Source organism: Pelophylax lessonae, assembly GCF_965119305.1.
Source record: "Pelophylax lessonae genome assembly, chromosome: 6".
NCBI classification, from domain to species: Eukaryota; Metazoa; Chordata; class Amphibia; order Anura; family Ranidae; genus Pelophylax; species Pelophylax lessonae.
In genome coordinates, this window is record NC_138773.1 from 191,366,863 (window position 1) to 191,387,600 (window position 20,738).

At 43.8% G+C, this 20,738-nt stretch overlaps 1 protein-coding gene across 1 annotated transcript in view; it reads right to left on the minus strand.

Annotated features, from left to right (window-relative positions):
* The window catches only part of KIAA2012, a 270,773-nt gene that overhangs the window by 234,995 nt on the left and 15,040 nt on the right, over positions 1-20,738 (minus strand). The window lies entirely within an intron of this gene.

The following is a 20,738-nucleotide window of genomic DNA, read 5'->3' on the forward strand; positions in this document are numbered from 1 at the left end:
CTCTACTGGCTGAAGTATCGTCTTCATTCATTCTGGGTGCGTGGTTCTTTTCTCCAGCCAAGCATTACTACTGTGTCCTGTTGTGACCTAGGGGCTGAGGAGCCACAGAGCACAGAGCAGGATGCTGGCCTCTTACACTCCTGAAAGTTTTGAATGTAGCAGACCTTTCAGAAAGCCTAAATTCCAACTCTAACTCCTGCACTGTAAGGATTAATTACCTATTTTAGCTAGATGAGAGGAGAAAATGTTATACTTACCTGATCCTCCACTCCTATGGCAGGCTTCGCTCCCTCGCGATCTGATGAGGGACTGTCCATCGGTGTTCTCACATCCAAAGCAGGGTTGTGGACCCTGCTCTCATCTGGATGACATCAGGACCCTAAACTGGTGGAGCTTGGGGGGTGTGGACGCTGCAGGGACTGGTCTAGCTGTAGGGAAAATAAATGTCCGTGTATTTTTCCCCTAAGCATAAACAAGCAAGTACCCTTGCTGTGTGGGCACAGCCCCACTAGCAGCAATGACTTTTTATTTGCCCAGTTTAATTAGAAGTTCAGCCTAAAACAAACTAACTTTAAATCTACTGGCAGATACATTCTAAGACTAATCTATCTAACCCTGTAACGCAAAAATTGCTATACATACCTTTTCTGCAGCCAATCTGGCCTGGTCTACTGTGACGGATGTTGTTTGGAAGAGACAGCCGACAACGGCTGGGAAATGCCTGGGAAGTGACTTCACTCATAGACCTACTATGGGGCTTCAGTTGCTGGCTGCCTCTCCTGCACACACCTACACAAAGAAACTGCCACTCAGTGTGGGACCAGACCATAGCGGCTTAAGAAAAAGTATGTATAGTGATTTTTGCTTTTCAGGGTTAGACAGATTAGTCTTAGAATGTGGCTGCTAGAAGATTTAGAGTTAGTTAGTTTTCGGCTGAACTTCTACTTTAAAGACCGTCAATGCAGTGCAGTGGGGTGGTGCGGGCAGCATTATAGATAAGCATTAATGGCTTATTTTGCAGGAAGAACTTATTTTGAGCTTACATAAATAATGATTGAGTTGCTTTAATGCTTTTCCCCAGGAATACCTTTAATACAGGTATTTAAAAAGTTACAGTCATTTAAAAGTGAAACTCTAGGGCAAACAACTATTTGGTTAAAATACATATATATGTTTTACCTGCTAAAGGATTTGCGAATTTGGGTGCACCCTCTGCTCATTGCACACTTGATGATACTTATTCACTGTCCAGTGAAGAAGCTGGAGGTGGAGTTGTTACATAAGAAACTGAATTGCCGAACCAGGAATGTAGATTGCTTAATTAGGAACTACATATGTTATCTGTATAGTTTTGCAATGTGACAAATGTGTGTAAATGACAAGACTGGCTGTATGGAAGTACAAATCCTTTGGCAGATAAAATAGTAAACATATCTATTTCACATGTGTGTTTAATTGTTTGCCTAGAGCTTCTCTCTAAATAGACATATGCGTTATAACATTAATAATGCAGTTGGAAAAATAAAGCTTTCAAATGAGAGCAATCATGTTAATGTAGCACCCTCCTAGGTAGGTGCTAGAAGATAGAATATAGTTTTTGGATCTTTCTGCTTACCAGAGAGATTGCCAGGTAAATGAATATTGCTCTCTGCCTACCAAAGAGCAGGATCTACTAGTGAGGTCTGCTCATGGTGCAGCTCAGTTTGTCTGAAGTGTTTCACACTGGTCCAATAGGGAGGCATATTGGACAGTGGGAGGGAACCTGACAAATGAGTGCACGGGCATTTAGTACAGCCCTGGTGATTAGCAAACGATAGTGTTCAGGGTCTTTTAGCAGAAGAGCGGGGTCCCGGAGGGAGGGGGTGGCTGCCTCTCCTCTGTAGAAGCTGCCATGCGACCTCAGGTGGTCGACCTGAGGGCCAGGGAGTCAGAGAGGAGCTGAACATAGATGTCCCGCAGAGCTGACTGGAAAGGAGACACTGGAAAGAATCTGATTCTGCCTACAGTGAGTACAGATCTGTGTAATGGAGCGTGTTTTGAGAAGGCCATACCTTCTGTGGAAGATCAGTGCATGGGAGTCAGTCAAGGAGATGCTAGAGAGTGTCCTGAAGATATTGTTATTGCAACAAATCTGCTGATAGAGGGAGAGCAAGAAGACTTAATTCTTCCATACAAGTGGCAGTATGGGTAAAGCAGTGTGTCTGCTTCCACAAATAACCTGGTGAGGGCAAGTGAAAATTGTCCTTATCAACTGTAAATAGTTCAGGTTGGAATATCCCACTATTTCCTTCTCCATTCAAGTTCCACAATAAAAACAACATCAAAACTCCTGGACTGTTTATTGAGTAACGAGCAACTGGGAGTAAGGATGGATGAGTGAACTGTCCCTAAGTGACTGTCTGCAGGTAATCAGAAGAGGCCCAAGAAGTCATCACACAGCAAGCCCTATGGGGACAGTGCTACATTAACTATAGTATGACATATATATATATATATATATATATATATATATATATATATATATATATATTTTTTTTTTTTTTTTTTTTTTAATAAAAACACAGTGAAATAAAGTCATAGAGAGGGGTTATGTATCAGTAACCTGTATGCATATGTAGCCCTACCCCCTCAGGAGCCACTTAAATTCTTGTTTGCCTGGGTATCCCACTGTAAAATCTGCAGCCAAACACAAGGTTTTTTCTACACATAGCCAGGTGCACACACTCTTCTGCTCATCGTTTCCAATGACCAGTCTAGGGGATTTGTTTTGATGTTTTATTTGGAGAACTTGGATAGGAGGAAGGATTTAGTAGGATACTCCAAACTAACTATTTACATGCGAGTACAGCTTTCTCAGTAGAAATATGTAGCATACTGTCAGTAGTACTGTGTAGCAAACTGTACAAAATGGAGCAAAGTCCCATTGTAGTGGGAAGAATTTTGTGAACCTTGCTTACTTAAGACACTATCCAGTGTTCCCTTTAGCTTACACCCAGTATGCTGACTTCTAGCACCCAGAGGGGGATTTAGCAACACACGTCTCTACCGTAGGTTTTCTTTAGGTGGTCTGTATTCACAAGGCCCTGGCCACAGGTCACCTTCCTCCATGGTACCAGATGGGATTCATGGACATCCTCCCTCAGTCAACTTTCAGTAGAACTCTGGGCCTCATCTCCAATGTTTCAGGCCCTCGAGTCATCCACCTGAGGTCACATGGCAGCCTGTGTCTGAGGAGGGGTGGCAGGGCCCCTCCCCACTTGGACCTCTCTCTGCAGAGGAAGACCCCACCCCTATGTGCTTTTCAAATATAAATACAGTCACCCAGCATGCATTGGCACCCATCCCCTTCTAATTGGCCAGGGCTGTATGGACATTCATGCTTTCATCTGAAAGGTTTCCACCCACTGTCCAGTACACTCCATAGCTACTAGACCAGCGTGAAACATCAAGACAGCATGAGCAGCACCAGGACACACTGAGCAGACTCTGTTAAGCAGACGGCATCTAAATTTGCCTACGGTCTCTCTGTTAGGCAAAGAAACCAACAACTTTGATATACTTACTTTAGCACGCAACACAAAGATATAAACTTCATGCCACCACTGCACTACCTGTAATTGGAGCAGATTATAAAGATACACTAGCCGTTTCTGGCCTTTTTTTCTAAAGATATGACTGATTTAAGTTTTGATAACTGTAATTAGAGAGTGTGCTAATTTATCAAAATAAAGGGTGTCAGTATATGAGATTTGCACATGACCAAAATGAATGCTTAGGTGTCCCTTTTTTGGGACTAGGAATACAGGCACATAAGAAAAAAAAATAAATTTAAGTTGCACTACCCTTAAAAAAAAGAGAGGGGTTGATTTACAAAAGGAGAACTAAATTTTCACATTGCAAATTGGATGTTTGGGCAGAAGTATGGCCAAACATTAAACAGTAAAAATGAGTTTGCTCTAATGATGTGTGCCCCATCTCCGGCACTTCAGTGTTTGTTACATTTTACTCAGATGCCATCTCCTGTTGGCATTAAAGATCTTATACTATGACTTCTGGATTCGACTGCAGTCCAGAAATCAAAGGCAGTAACTCATTTGACACCTCCTTCTTTTCAGAATAGGCCTTCCATTCTTTTTAATGAAGGAGGGGAGACCATGATGTTCATTCACACCTCCTCCAATCACAGCGTGCCTTGCGTTCATTCAATAGAACCGGAACTTCAAGTCTCAGTCCTGAACATTCGCTGCCAGCAGGAGACTGCTGCCTGAGATAAAATAAGATATATAACACATGCTGCAGCAGCAAGATATGGGGCACACATCATTAGAGCTAACTTATTTTCACTCTGAATGGACAACATTCATTTTTGGCCATATTTCAATTTTAATTAGTTGTTTTGTAAATATGGTTAGGCTATAATATTTGCTTGCATATGATTGGACGATTGAACTGAATTCAGCTTCTCCTTATTCACTGAGCTATGTGAACATTTTCTAGGTCTTTAGTAAATCAACTCCAGTAAATGAATGCTTGAAATGGAAAGAGTATCCTGGCTCTTCAGATCTATAAAAAACACATTTATTTAGAGAACACGGGCTCCTTTCTATACATGTCAGCCCTTCATTAGCTCTTATGCACTTTTACTGCGGTTTGTGCTGCTTTCCCTCTACTTGACAGATGGCAGAATTTGCTGTTTAAGCTCAATGCTCCAATATTAACAAGGTACAGAAGGTACAAACCAGAGGCTGAACCTTGTTACTTCATTTACCAAATATGGCTCACTGAAATGTTGTTTTCTATGCCATTTTTAAAGATAATAAAAACATATGCAGCAGGATTACTTACAGTAAATTGGATAGTTGCTTATTATACATGTTCTTTCAATAACTGAACAGCAACAGAAGTTTTCGGCCTCTGCAAGCAATCATAGTTTATGCCAACAATCAAATGGTTTCTATGTGGCCTCACACCCTTAACTTTTTATTACCCAACCTTTTACTGTTTCTTTACTGTCATTGGTTGGCCTTACAGCAAAATCGTATCCTATAGTCTCATTCCCAAAACACAAAAAAAAAAAATGCTAACACCAAGTATAGAAAAAAAGATTATAAGATAAGGTTTGTGGGTAAGGTTTAATGCACACGGGCAGTTTGGCCCATCAGTGCCAAATTATGGCAATTTTAGGCACCTGGGTGGCAGGTGGAGTGTACAGCCCCATTGCCAGCTGCCTGTTAAAATCTATGACAGGCTATAGATGGGAATAGTCATTGTACCAAACAGTGCTCATATTTAGGGCTGTATGCATTCAAGTATGTACACCCCAAAAACAGAATTCCTGCATTCATGGCATTCATTCATTAGTGCACATGGCCCCAAATGCTTGGTACATCATTAAAACCTAAGAAGCCACCATATATTTCAGTTTGACATAAACTTTAACAGACTGCTGGCAGCAGAGCTGGATGTTGCATCTGTGTCTCCCAGGTGCTTGAAAAAATGCTGTGATTTGATGCTACCATGGGTATGCATGTAACCTAACAGCTGTAGGTACTCCACTCTGGGGTAAGAAATTAGGTCTCACTCTGAACAGTGCCAGGGAGATCTCATCTGACTTCCTGTTGTGTCTTGAGAGAGAAAGTGAAGGAAAATAAAAGAGACACAGGCAGCTAAAAAAAAAACAAAAAAAACAAAACAATCTGATAGGGGTTGAGGAGTTTTCCAAATATCCTGTAAAATGTATCTTCTAAAGGTGCCTCTTTCTAGATGCAAAATTTGCAAAAAGTTTCCAGATTTATAAACTGAAGACAAGAGTCCTATATCATTAGGCAACAGAAACCAAGACCAGATGGCATTTTGCCACTTCAAAGAGAAATGAGCAGAGTGCTCCAACCTATAGCAATTAATTAGTAGTCATCTTTCATCCTTTTAACTGCTCCAAACTGATAGAAAGTAAACTCTAATTAGTTACTTAGTGTTTCTTATCTTCCCACCACACTGCACAGCCTCCTGTCAAAATCATGCTGGCCGGGCCACTGAACTTTATGCTCTACATTGAATTCTACATAGAATTTGTACTCCATACCCCAGTATATAGTTCAAATTCTTCATCGGATTCTATAGAGAGTGTACATCACATGGCAGGATGTTGACAAGAGGCTGTGTGATGCCAACAAGCTGCACAGCCAATATCTCACAACACAAGCACATTGGGTGCTAAACGACTGTCTCCCAGTCATAGTGTCATGATGACAGCTGAAGCACGAGAGTTAGTAATTGGCACAAAAGGCAGGGCAGCTACAAAGTGTCCCCAGGGATGATGGGGAAAAAAATAAAAACCACCATCGCCAGGTGCTCATGCAGTAGCTGATCCCTGTGTTCCAGCTATGTCACTTCCGGTGACTCATGCTTTATTTCTGTTCGGCTGTGGCTGGTGGATTTCTAATATAGGATCTGCCCTCCATCCAGATCTCCTGGTTCATGCAGGTTTCCCCTTGTCATTGGGGCCCTTCTGCACACCTCTCCTTCTGCAGGTCAGGATTGGATCCACCTCTGGTAATGCTGTTCCACATTCAGCTTTGGCCTCTTGCTGCTTTTATTGTTGGAATAAACTGTGCTTTTATCGCACTTTCTGCTATTAATGTTACCCTGGACTATCATTACTAGCCCTACACACATGTCTCATTAACAGTTTATATTCTGGTGCACTATTGCATGAGCGCCTGGTGGTGGTTTGATTGTGCACAGCCAATATTTCCCTGGATCAGAAACCGTTAGGTAAAAAAAGTGGCAGGAGTGGCAGGAATCCACCACAGAATATGTGTAATTGTACCAAAGGTGTACACTTTAGTTATATGCAATGTGTTCATGTATGTAATTATGAATGGGTATACCTCTCAATATACTGTATGTCAATCTATAGTCAGCCCTTGACCAGGCACTTTTATGCTGCCCTATGTATATGTATGTATTACCATACCTAAATTGAAGATTAAGAAGGAAGCACACTGGAAAAGAACATAAAGAGTTGAAGACCAAGAACAATTAAAGAAGAAGGACAAATAAAGAGATTCTACAATATTTTATTACTAGGCCTGTTGGTGGTATTTTCACATATTGTATAGCATTATGAAGTTCAGATGCATATGTGGGATCCAAAGTGTAAGCATGTTTTGGAGCCAGCGAGGATTTTTTCCCCCTTTTTTGTTCCCTTTGAGGCATCATTGATTTGAAATGTCTCTGGGTTTTGTGTAAGTTCCGCTGGATCCAAAGAGCTGTGATTCCTGAAGCAAACCTTTGGGAACCCCTTATATTGGTGAATTAGTTCAGATTATTGCACTTTATTGAGGACTGCCAAAGGGTTAGCCTCTGAGTCACAGTGAATTATTGCTAACATTTTGAAAATTATGTTAACTACTAGTCTTGTTATTGCTGAATAAAAATATTCAGCTTATAAATAATAATTTGGCATGGCCATTTTTGTGTAAAGTGCCATTTTCTGCATTAAGTGTTTGGCACTTTTAACACAGCACTTTAACTAAGGCATATCAATAAAGGCAAGTACAAGCAATCCACTCCAAACAGTCTGTTCTCTTATTTCTCTCCCTCAGCCTGCTTTTCCCCTCTCTTCACCCTCCTACATGCTCTCACTAACCTTCCATTTTGCAATACCCTCTCTCTTCAAACTCTCATTTCTTTACACCTGCTCACCACCCCACAGCTTATACATATCACCCACACTTCTGCGCTCTCAGTATTATTGCACTTACGCATCATTGCACTTATCATCTCCTGCTTCTTCTGAGCCCACATAGGCTCCCCCTCTTGTGTGTTCTCTGGAATGCCCACTCAGTCTCTTACAAACTGGCCTCAGTCAATTACCTTTTCCTTTCCAACTCCCTCAACCCACTTGCTGTTACTGAAACCTGGCTCCAGGAATCCAATTCTGCCTCTCCAGCTGCCCTCTCCCATGGCGGATTCAACCGGACTCACTTACCCAGACCCAGTGGATGAAAAGGGGGTGAAGTTAGCCCACAATGCCCCTTCTAGGTTCTTCCTATGACTCCCTCTCTGTTCATCTGCTCCTTTGAAGTGCGCTATATTCATCTTTTTTTTTTTCCAGTTTGTCTGAGGATTGCGGTTATTTATCAGCCACCTGAGCCAGTGTCACACTATCTTGATGACTTCTCAGCATGGCTACCCTACTTCTCTTTAACCTAATGCCTTGTATTTTCCCACCTCTGCACTCCCTGTAACCTCTATAAAACTACCTTTCCTCTCTCCCATCACAGCTTTATCAGTTTCACACTCTGCCTTTCTCCAACCTTCTATGCCTCCACCTAACAAACAGTTATCCATAGAAACCTTTGCCACATCAACCCTTCCCTTCACTCTGCTACTGACTGCCTTTTTGACAAAATCAATCCCCTACCCAGGCCTGGCCACTTGTGTCTACAACAACTTACTCTCATTCTCCCTAGACACACTTGCTCCTCTCCCTACACACAGGACTAGACCTCATCTGCTATAATCCTGGCAAACAGACAACACCAGAACAGCAAGTGCTCTTGGGAGAGCGTGGCATAAAACAAAATCCCTGCAAGACACTGCTAAATAAACCTACTACACCACTATCATGAAAACTCTCTACACTTTCTACCCTTAATTCTCTTCTTTACCCCTACTACCTTCACCCACTAACTTACTTACTGCCCAGGAGACACACAGTTTTTCTGCCATGTGGGATCTGCAAATACACAGGTACTTCTTTGAGAACTGTTAATTGGAATATACCCCTTGTCTCTTTTCATTTATAATGTTGTATTGGATCATTTTGATGTTATATACTTGTTCAAATATACTCTGTATACTCTCTGATTTTGCTATATTTACTCTTCAATAGACAGACATATCCTGTGCTACTTCCCCCAAAGAAGGAAATTTACTTTCTGAAACATGTTGGGATTATGGGTACTGTAATGCTATCCTCATGGCCTCACCCTTGCCTGTTAGCATATCTGGTAAAACCTTGTTATAGCACAGATGACTGACTAAAAGTGGTATACTTATGTCTGTATTTTAGATACTATGTTTAGTCTGATTGTTTTTTAATATGTACAAATAAACTTTTTTGATTATTATTACAAATTGTTTTGTGTTGGCTGTATTTAAACCCCACGGAATTGGGACCACCATTTTTCCTGTTCTATACTGCCCAGGAGATTGCCAATCATCAAAAACAAGATTGATACCATTTGTGGTGAGATCTCAAGTGTCCTGCTTTCTTTTCCAACAGACATACCGAGTCAAACAACACATGCAATACTTTCTTTCTTTGACCCTGTTTCCACTGAGGAAGTTTCCAAACTCCTTTTTGAGGCCTACCTCCCCACCTGTCCCCCTCACAACTACTACAGCCCCCTTCCTTCTCTATCCTACACACCTTTCCCGCCCCTCTCAAACTTGCTCTGGCTACTCCCTTACTTAAAAACCCTAATTGGACCCCACCTGTTTAAACAATTTGAGTCCCATCTCTCTGATCCAGTTTCCCTCTAAACCTTTTGAATGCCTTGTCCATAATTTGCTACTTCACTGATAACAACCTTCTCAACCCCCTACAGTCTGGCTTTCCCCGGCAACATTCCACTGAAGCTGACCTACTAACCGCTAAAGCCAACTGCTTTTGCTCCAAACTCATACTCTTAGACCTTTTTGCTGCCTTTACCACAGTTGACCATTCATTCCTCCTCAATCAACTCCAGTCCCTTGGCTTCCATGCTCTTTCCTGGTTTTCCTCCTACCTATCTCAGTGCGCCTGCTGTGTCACATACAACTCTATCTCCTCCGCTCCCCTTCCTCTTTCTGTTGGGGTAACCCAAGGTTCTGTACTTGGTCCCCTCCTCTTATCTCTCTACACCTCTTTCCTGGGCCAGTTGATAACCTCCCATGGTATCCATCTGGACTGGAGGCACAGACCCTTCTGCTGCTGGATGCTCACCCTTAAATAAGCTTTTTGAATCTGTAGTCTATGTGAGTTTTTAGTTGGCTGATTGTCCTATTTGCATTAAATATTACACTAAGAGGCACTCTCCTGTCTTTCTTTTTATCCCTCTCCTTTTAGATTGTAATATTCATGAGCAGGGTCCTTCTGTGTTGAACTTTATTGTAAGCGTACTGTCTCCTTTTATATTATAAAACATTGCACAAACTTTTGCTGCTATATAAATCCTGTATAATATCAATAACCTTATGAGTTTGTGTATAACATATATATACATTACATACAAAAAAGTCCTAAGGCTTCTACAGTGGTGCCCATCTAGCACAGTTGCTTGAGGCCTGAATTGAAGTTGATGACTCTGTACTCCTTTTACATTTTTGAAATGTAAAGCCCTGCCTAAGCAAAGACAAATCAAGATATCTACTAAAACCTTTTTTTTGCCAGAAAAGACTATTCTATGATTTAGTTTCACTTTGCTACTGGGTCTTGACTTTATGTAACTTCATAGCTAAACCCTGTCAACTGTAATTCCACTGTCCAACACAAGGTTAGTGTGGGGCCCCGCCCCAGCACCATACAGTGTTGCCAACCTCCCAGAGGGAAATTTACTGGCAAAACGTCCAAAATTTACGGACGGCACCAATTTTTTACTGGCATTGCAAAAATGTACATAAACAGGCTGTTTTCAGTGCTAAACCGTGCAAATATCAATACTTAAACTATAAACATGTAGATGGTGCTATTAGCAATGTGTTTAGGTTAAACAAAAGTCAAAAACCATATTTCTCCATTAACATGGAGAGGTGAAGGGGGCACAGGAGCAGGACACTGATGTCCTCTGCCCCCGGGCCCTGACTCCTCTCTCTACTACTCCAGTCTGCAGTGCGCTGCTAGCTGTCGGACTCGGGGGGGGGGGGGAGGGGGTGAGAAAGAAAACCAACGGAGCTTCCCCTTTTTTGCAGACTGAGTGCCAGCCACACATTGCCCCCCAATGATAGCAGAGTGCCAGCCACACATTACCCCCAATGATAGCAGAGTGCCAGCCACACATTACCCCCAATGATAGCAGAGTGCCAGCCACACATTACCCCCAATGATAGCAGAGTGCCAGCCACACATTACCCCCAATGATAGCAGAGTGCCAGCCACACATTACCCCCAATGATAGCAGAGTGCCAGCCACACATTGCCCCCAATGATAGCAGAGTGCCAGCCACACATTGCCCCCAATGATCGCAGAGTGCCAGCCACACATTGCCCCCAATGATCACAGAGTGCCAGCCACACATTACCCCCAATGATAGCAGAGTGCCAGCCACACATTACCCCCAATGATAGCAGAGTGCCAGCCACACATTGCCCCCAATGATAGCAGAGTGCCAGCCACACATTGCCCCCAATGATAGCAGAGTGCCAGCCACACATTGCCCCCAATGATCGCAGAGTGCCAGCCACACATTACCCCCAATGATAGCAGAGTGCCAGCCACACATTACCCCCAATGATAGCAGAGTGCCAGCCACACATTACCCCCAATGATAGCAGAGTGCCAGCCACACATTGCCCCCAATGATAGCAGAGTGCCAGCCACACATTGCCCCCAATGATAGCAGAGTGCCAGCCACACATTGCCCCCAATGATAGCAGAGTGCCAGCCACACATTGCCCCCAAATGATCGCAGAGTGCCAGCCACACATTGCCCCCAATGATCGCAGAGTGCCAGCCACACATTACCCCCAATGATAGCAGAGTGCCAGCCACACATTACCCCCAATGATAGCAGAGTGCCAGCCACACATTACCCCCAATGATAGCAGAGTGCCAGCCACACATTGCCCCCAATGATTGCAGAGTGCCAGCCACACATTGCCCCCAATGATAGCAGAGTGCCAGCCACACATTGCCCCCAATGATAGCAGAGTGCCAGCCACACATTGCCCCCAATGATAGCAGAGTGCCAGCCACACATTACCCCCAATGATAGCAGAGTGCCAGCCACACATTACCCCCAATGATAGCAGAGTGCCAGCCACACATTGCCCCCAATGATTGCAGAGTGCCAGCCACACATTGCCCCCAATGATAGCAGAGTGCCAGCCACACATTGCCCCCAATGATAGCAGAGTGCCAGCCACACATTGCCCCCAATGATCGCAGAGTGCCAGCCACACATTACCCCCAATGATAGCAGAGTGCCAGCCACACATTGCCCCCAATGATAGTAGAGTGCCAGCCACACATTGCCCCCAATGATCGCAGAGTGCCAGCCACACATTACCCCCAATGATAGCAGAGTGCCAGCCACACATTGCCCTCAATGATTGCAGAGTGCCAGCCACACATTGCCCCCAATGATTGCAGAGTGCCAGCCACACATTGCCCCCAATGATTGCAGAGTGCCAGCCACACATTGCCCTCAATGATTGCAGAGTGCCAGCCACACATTACCCCCAATGATAGCAGAGTGCCAGCCACACATTGCCCCCAATGATAGCAGAGTGCCAGCCACACATTGCCCCCAATGATAGCAGAGTGCCAGCCACACATTGCCCCCAATGATTGCAGAGTGCCAGCGATCCCCTAGCACTTACCTCTCTCGCAGCTTCTCTTCAGTCCCCGGCTCCCCGCGGCGCCTCCTCCTCGTCCAATGGCACGGTGTTTGCCTTTCGGCCAATCAGGAAGCGGGAGGACCCGCTCCCTGATTGGCCAGGAGGATGATCCGTGTGACAATAGCGAATTCTCATTCGCTATTGTCACAGAATGGGCGGGTCTCCGAGTCCACTCCACACACAGTGAGTCCACACGCTGCACGCACTCACTGTCAGCGCCAGCGGCCGGCGGGAAAACTTGAATGACGGCGGGGGCGGAGGCAGGGGCGGGCGCAGGCAGACCTGCTGCATTGATCATCTCTGTGAGAACTCGTCTCGGACTCGTCAGTCGGGAATCTTCGGAACTGCGCGCCGCACATGCGCAGTTCCGACCTTGCCGCCGCCGCCGCCATAGATTTACGGGCACTTTTCTCCTGCTACGGGCATTTACGGGCAGGAGAAAAGTGCCCTGTTTTAACGGGCTGTCCGTAAATCTACGGGCGGTTGGCAACACTGGCACCATAGTATGGGAAAGTCAGGACCAATTAACTGATTAAACTAAATCCTCAGATCCTTTGGCGGGTTCTCCTGGATTGATGAGTTAGGGGACTGTTCCTTTTACCCTCTTTTGGTATTATGGCCCTGGCTATTACTCAGTGCCATTGTTCACACTCATCTCAAAAGCTACACATAATTGATGGCCTCCATGAGCCTAAAAATAGGATTACCTTTGTATGCAAGTTAATTTGTTCTGTTTTAACAATTTCATTTCATGGATCATTTTTGTTTTTATGTCACCCCAATTGCCCTTTGGACTTTCAATAAAGGTTGATGTAGTCAATTATTCTTGCATTAGCAAAAGCTGTCTTTTACGCTCATTTCATACAGTTTGCATTTATTTCATTTGTAGGTTAGAGTATTTGTAGAAATTACAGAGGAGCTGGATCTTACCTGCATGGCGGCAGGTTTTCAGAGCATTACAGAGCATTCCCTAAAGCTGATTTACAGGAATTCAGCTAATGGCAAAAAGTGAAGGCACACTATGAGTAAAGTCCAAGAAGGAGCATGACATATCCTGGACTTATCTATATTATCTATATCGGATAGGTTTACAGTACTCCATTGAAGACGCCTATCGCTCTCTTTATAGGAGCCCAACGCTGATCCTTCTGATCTCCGCATCTTCAAGAGTAGAGTCCCTGCAATGGTTATTCCTGCCCATCCCCTCCTCCTGCCCAATCACAGAAGTCTTAGCAGTAAGACTTAAGACTTTTGTGAATGTAGAGCAGAGGGGAGAGGCAGGCATTTTTGCTCTGTGTGCTTCTGTCCTCTCAGATCCCAGAGTGCCTCTCTGGAATAGCAATAAAACCAGCCAAATGTAAATATGAAAAATAAGTGTAGATGTCATGCACCTAGTTGGACTTAAAGTGGACCTTCAGTCATTTTTTATCTTTCCATCTAATAAATCCTCTGCCCTTGTTGTTTTAAATTTGAATAGTAAAACATTTTTTTTCTGCCAGTAAATACCTTATACAGTACATCCCACTTCCACTTTTTTGCCTGGTCATTAGCCTAGGCTAATGACATCAGGCACAGATCTCTTTCTCACTCTCATGAGAATTTGCCAGCAAGGGAAGAGGGGTGAGCCATAGAAGAGCCGATGAGAGCTGCAGAGCTGGAGGGGGCTGGATGAGGGCAGAGATACCAGGAGACTGCAGGGCTCCATGAGTATTCATCAAGAGAGGAGAAATGTGCAGGCAAGCAGTGGTGTGAGCGTATCTGTGTGTCTGTCTGTATACATGTGTATATGTGTGTGTCTGTGTATGTATATATATATATGTGTGTGTGTGTGTGTGTCTGTGTGCCTCTGTGTGTCTGTGTAAATCCAGGAAGTGAACAGACAGCAACTTCAGTTGCCCACAGTTAAAATGACTGCAGCAAACATAGTGGAGGGAGATTTCTGCAGCATATTTGGCAAGTACAGAATCACAGTATACAGTATTTCACAAAAGTGAGTACACCCCTCACATTTTTGTAAATATTTTATTTTATGGTTTCATGCGACAACACTTAAATATGACACTTTGATACAATGTAAATTTGCTGTCCCCTCAAAATAACTCAACAGACAGTCGCTAATGTCTAAACCGCTGGCAACAAAAGTGAGTACACCCCTAAGTGAACATGTCTAAATTGGGCCCAATTAGCCATTTTTCCTCCCAGTGTCATGTGACTCGTTAGTGTTACAAGGTCTCAGGTGTGAATGGGGAGCAGGTGTGTTAAATTTGGTGTTATCGCTCTCACTCTCTCATACTGGTCACTGGAAGTTCAACATGGCGCCTCATGGCAAAGAACTTTGCTCAGAGGATCTGAAAAAAATAATTGTTGCTCTACATGAAGATGGCCTAGGCCAGTGAAGGCAAACCTTGGCACCCCAGATGTTTTGAAACTACATTTTGCATGATGCTCAACCACACTGCAAAGTAATTTTATGTAGAGCAAGAAAGAAGATTGCCAAGACCCTGAAACTGAGCTGCAGCATGGTGGCCAAGACCATACAGCGTTTCAACAGGACAGGTTCCACTCAGAACAGGCTTCGCCATGGTCAACCAAAGAAGTTGAGTGCACATGCTCAGCGCCATATCCAGCGGTTGTCTTTGGGAATTAGACGTATGAGTGCTGCCAGCATTGCTGCAGAGATTGAAGGGGTGGGGGTCAGCCTGTCAGTGCTTAGGCCATACGACGCACACTGCATTAAATTGGTCTGCATGGCTATCATCCCAGAAGGAAGCCTCTTCTACAGATGATGCACAAGAAAGCCTGCAAACAGTTTGCTGAAGACAAGCAGACTAAGGACATGGATTACTGGAAACATGTCCTGTGGTCTAATGAGACCAAGATAAACGTTTTTGGCTCAGATGGTGTCAAGCGTGTGTGGCAGCAACCAGATGAGGAGTACAAAGACAAGTGTGTCTTGCCTACAGCCAAGCATGGTGGTGGGAGTGTCATGGTCTGGGGCTGCATGAGTGCTGCCAGCACTGGGGAGCTACAGTTTATTGAGGGAACCATGAATGCCAACATGTACAGTGACATACTGAAGCAAAGCATGATCCTCTTTTTTCGGAGGCTGGGATGCAAGGCAGTATTCCAGCATGATAACGAACCCAAACACACCTCCAAGACAACCACTGTCTTTCTAAAGAAGCTGGGGGTAAAGGTGATGGACTGGCCAAGCATGTCTCCAGACCTAAACCCTATTGAGCATCTGTGGGGCATCCTCAAACGGAAGGTGGAGGAGTGCATGGTCTCTAACATCCACCAGCTCTGAGATGTTGTCACGGAGGAGAGGAAAAGGTCTGCAGTGGCAACCTGTGAAGCTCTGGTGCAATCCATACCTAAGAGGGTTAGGCAGTGCTGGAAAATAACTGTGGCCACACAAAATATTGACACTTAGGCCCAATTTGGACATTTTCACTTTGGGGTGTGCTCACTTTTGTTGCCAGCGGCTTAGACATCAATGGCTGTTTGTGGAGTTTTTTTTTTTTTGAGGGGGACAGCAAATTTACACTGTTATACAAGCTGTACACTCACTACTTTACATTGCAACATTCATGTGTTGTCACATGAAAAGATATAATAAAATATTTACAAAAATGTGAGGGGTGTACTCACTTTTGTGAGATACTATATATAAAATAATATGCAAAGTGGTTGGAGGGAAGCTTCAGAATGGCAAATATGTTTTTATTACAAATGATGTGAACAGACTGCAGTTCCTCTTTAACTCAGTGTGCATTCTCTTTTTACAAAGTGTCTGAATTCTAGGAATTTAGCTATAAGCTTGGTCTGCTCCATATCTATTTCTTTTGTTCAGACTGTGGGCTGAATAAAAAAAATCTAACAGATTCCGCCATCGGGAGGGCCCACCAGGAGTACCACAGAGGAAATAACATTAACCACACAGACCCACCAGCCTGATAGACCATAGGAGGACCCCTAGAGGCAGGAGGGGGCAGACTAAGCAACATCAAAAGATACCTACATATGCTTTTACCTTACAGCAGTAAGGTGAGAGGACAAGGAGCACAAAGGTGTCACGTCACTTTGAAGAAGAGACAACAGACAACACAATTTAATAGTGAAGAGATGCACTGCCAATAATCATATTGCATTAAATATATGGACTCTTTTAATGGATTGTTTTCATTATCACTTTTATGATATGTCACATGAGTCTTGGATTCAAGCCACCATATTGATACAAGCACATAGAAGTGGCACAGTTTACATGTTGTTGGCACTGATTACACTGTTTTTTTTGTGATCATTTGTCTTTTATTGCAGTTTTTTGTGTATGTAGTCAATTAGAGTATCCACACTACTTTATATGTTCTAACCATTGATCACATTAATTTGATTTTAAATTACCAGTGCAACACCAACACTGTATTTCTTTTATCACTCATTAGCCACAGATTAGCTAATTCTGTGTTTGCAGTAGTTATTCAGCCCAGTATATTTAAAGTGATAGCGCGGGAGCACATACCGTATTACACATTCCTTCCTTTGTGTCTCTCTGGCCATTTGAATGGGCAAGCTGCAATGACGTCACTCCCGCACATGCGTGCCGGAGTCTCACAGCACTCTCAATGGACAGCACTCTAGAGTGTGCCGTCCATCCAGAGTGTAGTGTACAAATGCGGGTGATGTCCATGGCTGCTACACATGTGAATATCTCCTAAACAGTGCATGTTTAAGAGATGTTAAAGCAGTAGTAAACCCCGCTTGGTCATTTTTACCTACAGGTAGGCCTATAATAAGGCTTACCTGTTGGTAAAATAAATATCTCCTAAACGTGCACCGTTTAGGAGATATTTACCCTGAATGCAGCCATCACCAGTGCATACGCTCTGAAGGTCTGGTATACCTTGCCAGACCTTCAGAGCTTCGTGCTGGAAGCGAGGGCTCGGAGTGACATCATCGTGGCTCAAGCCAATCACATAGCCGGAAGAAAGACCAGGGGAACATGTCAGCCCTCTCAGCTGTGACAGCACAGAGCTGGAGGGCTTTGTTTCAAGGTGAGTATTTCATAATGTGCTAGTTTACAACCGCTTTACTGTACCTGCAGATAAACCTTATTATTGGCTTTCCTGTAAGTACAAGTTGTAAAGTGGAGTTTACTACCGTTTTAAGATCTTTCTGCTCTAACTGGCAATATACACTTAGATTTTTTCCTAGAAAAATCTAACATTCCTCCATCGATTAATCTTCCACTGCAGCTACTTTTTTCTAAAGCTGCCAACTGTCAACATACCCAGAGAGCGTCTCTGATTGGATGCAGGTGCTAATCACCTGTCAATTTTCCAATCAAAGGATTTTGGACAGAAGGGTGCTGACAGGGACACCCAAGGAGAACATTTCAGACTGTTCATTGGGAACTGGTCGGTATTCGCTTTGTCTATGGCCAGCTTTAGTTCTGTCCAGGTACCTGTCAGAATAATACGCACAAGACAAGGGGGATGGAGATACCAGCAGTGTGACTATAGGAGGCAGATGTAAATGAGGGAAACCTGCTTCAGATAACCCTTCTCTTGCAATGTTTTTCCAATATAAGGATTCTGGAAACAGCATGGTTTAAAATAAAACTTTATGATTTTGATGAAAATATGTTCCAAGCTGAGCTCCAAGCACAGAAACCTTTACTTATATATGTTTATCAATACCAACACATGATAAAATACCCCTTTGTGTGCACCAAATTTCTTTAAAAGCTGAGATATTATCTTGTAAATGTAGCAATGACATCATCACTGTGCTGTGCATAGCCTGTGCAGATAGCAGAGCTATGGGAGGGATCCAGCAGGCTCCATCCACTACAGCAGGGATCTTCAAACTATGGCCCTCCAGCTGTGGCGGAACTACACGTCCCATGAGGCATTGTAAAACTCTGACTTTCACAGGCCTGACTAGGCATGATGGGAATTGTAGTTCTTAAACAACTGGAGGGCCATAGTTTGGAGACCCCTGCATTACAAAACCAGCCATCCCGCACAAGGAGAGAGAGCAGCCGTGTCTGGTCTCCATTTCAGGAAGTTCTTCCACAGAGAAAAATGTTCACACTGGTTTACTGCATAGATCTGGAAGAAATACACTAAGCATGCCAACATTTACGTAAAGCCAGGTACACACTACATTTTTTTTTTCAACTCAGTGGGTTGCCTGAAAAAAAACTGTCACCCACTGTACTAACCATGCGAGGTTGGTCCAGAGATCTCCATTGCTGAGTTGTCATGTTCTGACAGGGGGGGTGCCCTCCCCGCCAAAACACTCCAATCAGCGCTCTCTGCCATTGTCTGAGAGTGCTGATAGGGAGTCAATTGACTGCTGGTTTTCCAGAATGCATGTCCTACAGAAGCTAGCGCTCTCTGCCATTGTCTGAGAGTGCTGATAGGGAGTCAGTTGACTGCTGGTTTTCCAGAATGCATGTCCTACAGAAGCCAGCGCTCTCTGCCATTGTCTGAGAGTGCTGATAGGGAGTCAGTTGACTGCTGGTTTTCCAGAATGCATGTCCTACAGAAGCCGGCCATTTTGGACATACACATGAAATGAATGACGGCCATTTTCTTTTAACCGGCCGATGTCTCCGGACATTCGGCCTATGTGTACGGGGCTTACAAATACACGTGCCTCTTGTATTTAGACAATATCCACTAAAACTGGAGTTCAGCTTTAATTTCATACTATGCAGATCAAAATGTGCTGCTCCAATTTAATCTTTCCAGTGTCTTTGACCTGCCAAACTTAGCCCAATGTCTCTATGTTTCTATAAACAGCCGGGCTGGTTATAACTAGAAAAACATGCTAATTGGCTTCTGACAAAATTAGCTCTACTATTTATGTGTACACTTGTTGTTGGGAAATTAACTTGGTAGCGTCAGTAGCATAAGAGAAGTACAAACTGTCATAAGACTTTACACAGCTGGGAATAATAATAAATATATATTAAAGGGTCAGTCAACCCAATACTGATGTCTTATGTTTTAGATTTCTTATGCTGGAGATAAATCAACAGCAAGCGTCTTATATCTCTGCTAGTATATCACTGCGCTTCATTTTCTGTGTCTTCATACCTCCACCATTACAAGGGGCTTCTACTCTCTGTTTCGGTTTTTTAATTCATAGCATATTATGGAGAATGCAAAAGGAGATGCACAAATGGATAGGAACACCCTACAATCCAGGTGGACTGGAGAAAAGTAGGAAATTTGGCAAGAAAATCCTATTGTTGGAGCAACCAAGACATATAGGAAACCAGGAGCTGACACAACCAACTAGAGCCCTGCGCGGGACTGTTTCATTAAACCCTCACCCGCTGAATGTATGACCAGGACCGCCCGCACCCGCAATGTTTGTGTTCCACTCCTGCCCGCACCCGCAATGTTTGTGTCCACTCCCGCCCGCACCCGCAATGTTTGTGTCCACTCCTGCGGTTTTGCCCTATACTAGCCGTATAAGACTACCCCCTCTTCTGAGGCAACACCATTTCATAACATCAGTGGAGCCATCACGTCCCTATTTAATATTTTAGCCCGCTGGATGTGCCCTAATATGTACTGTAGCTTCTGCTACATAGAGAACTTCTCTATTATTAATAGTTTAGCCCGCTGGATGTGTATACAGTAAGCTTTGGCTACTTACAGAACGTCCCTGTGCTGTAATACTCTTTGTACCACGCTGAGGCAATCACGGTAAGCTGTGTATTCTATTATTGCATACAAAGCCTGCTCGGATTGGCAAAGGTTGTATAAGCCCCTCTCTCTGACTCAGCCAATCCGAGCAGGCTTTGTATGCATTAATAGAATACACCGCTTGCCGTCATTGGCTCAGCACGGTACATAGAGTATTTCAGCACAGGGACGTTCTGTAAGTTGCCAAAGGTACTGTATACACATCCAGCGGGCTAACATTTTTAAAAGGGATGTTCTGTAACTAGCTGAAGCTACAGTAACTGGTGTATAAGACAACACCCGATTTTTGGGGTATCTTTTTTATTATAAAAAAAGTAGTCTTATACGCCGGAAAATACGTTACACCAAATTGCACCGTTCCCCGCGGGTCTCCGCAAAAATTTTTGACCCGCCCGCAGCAGAGG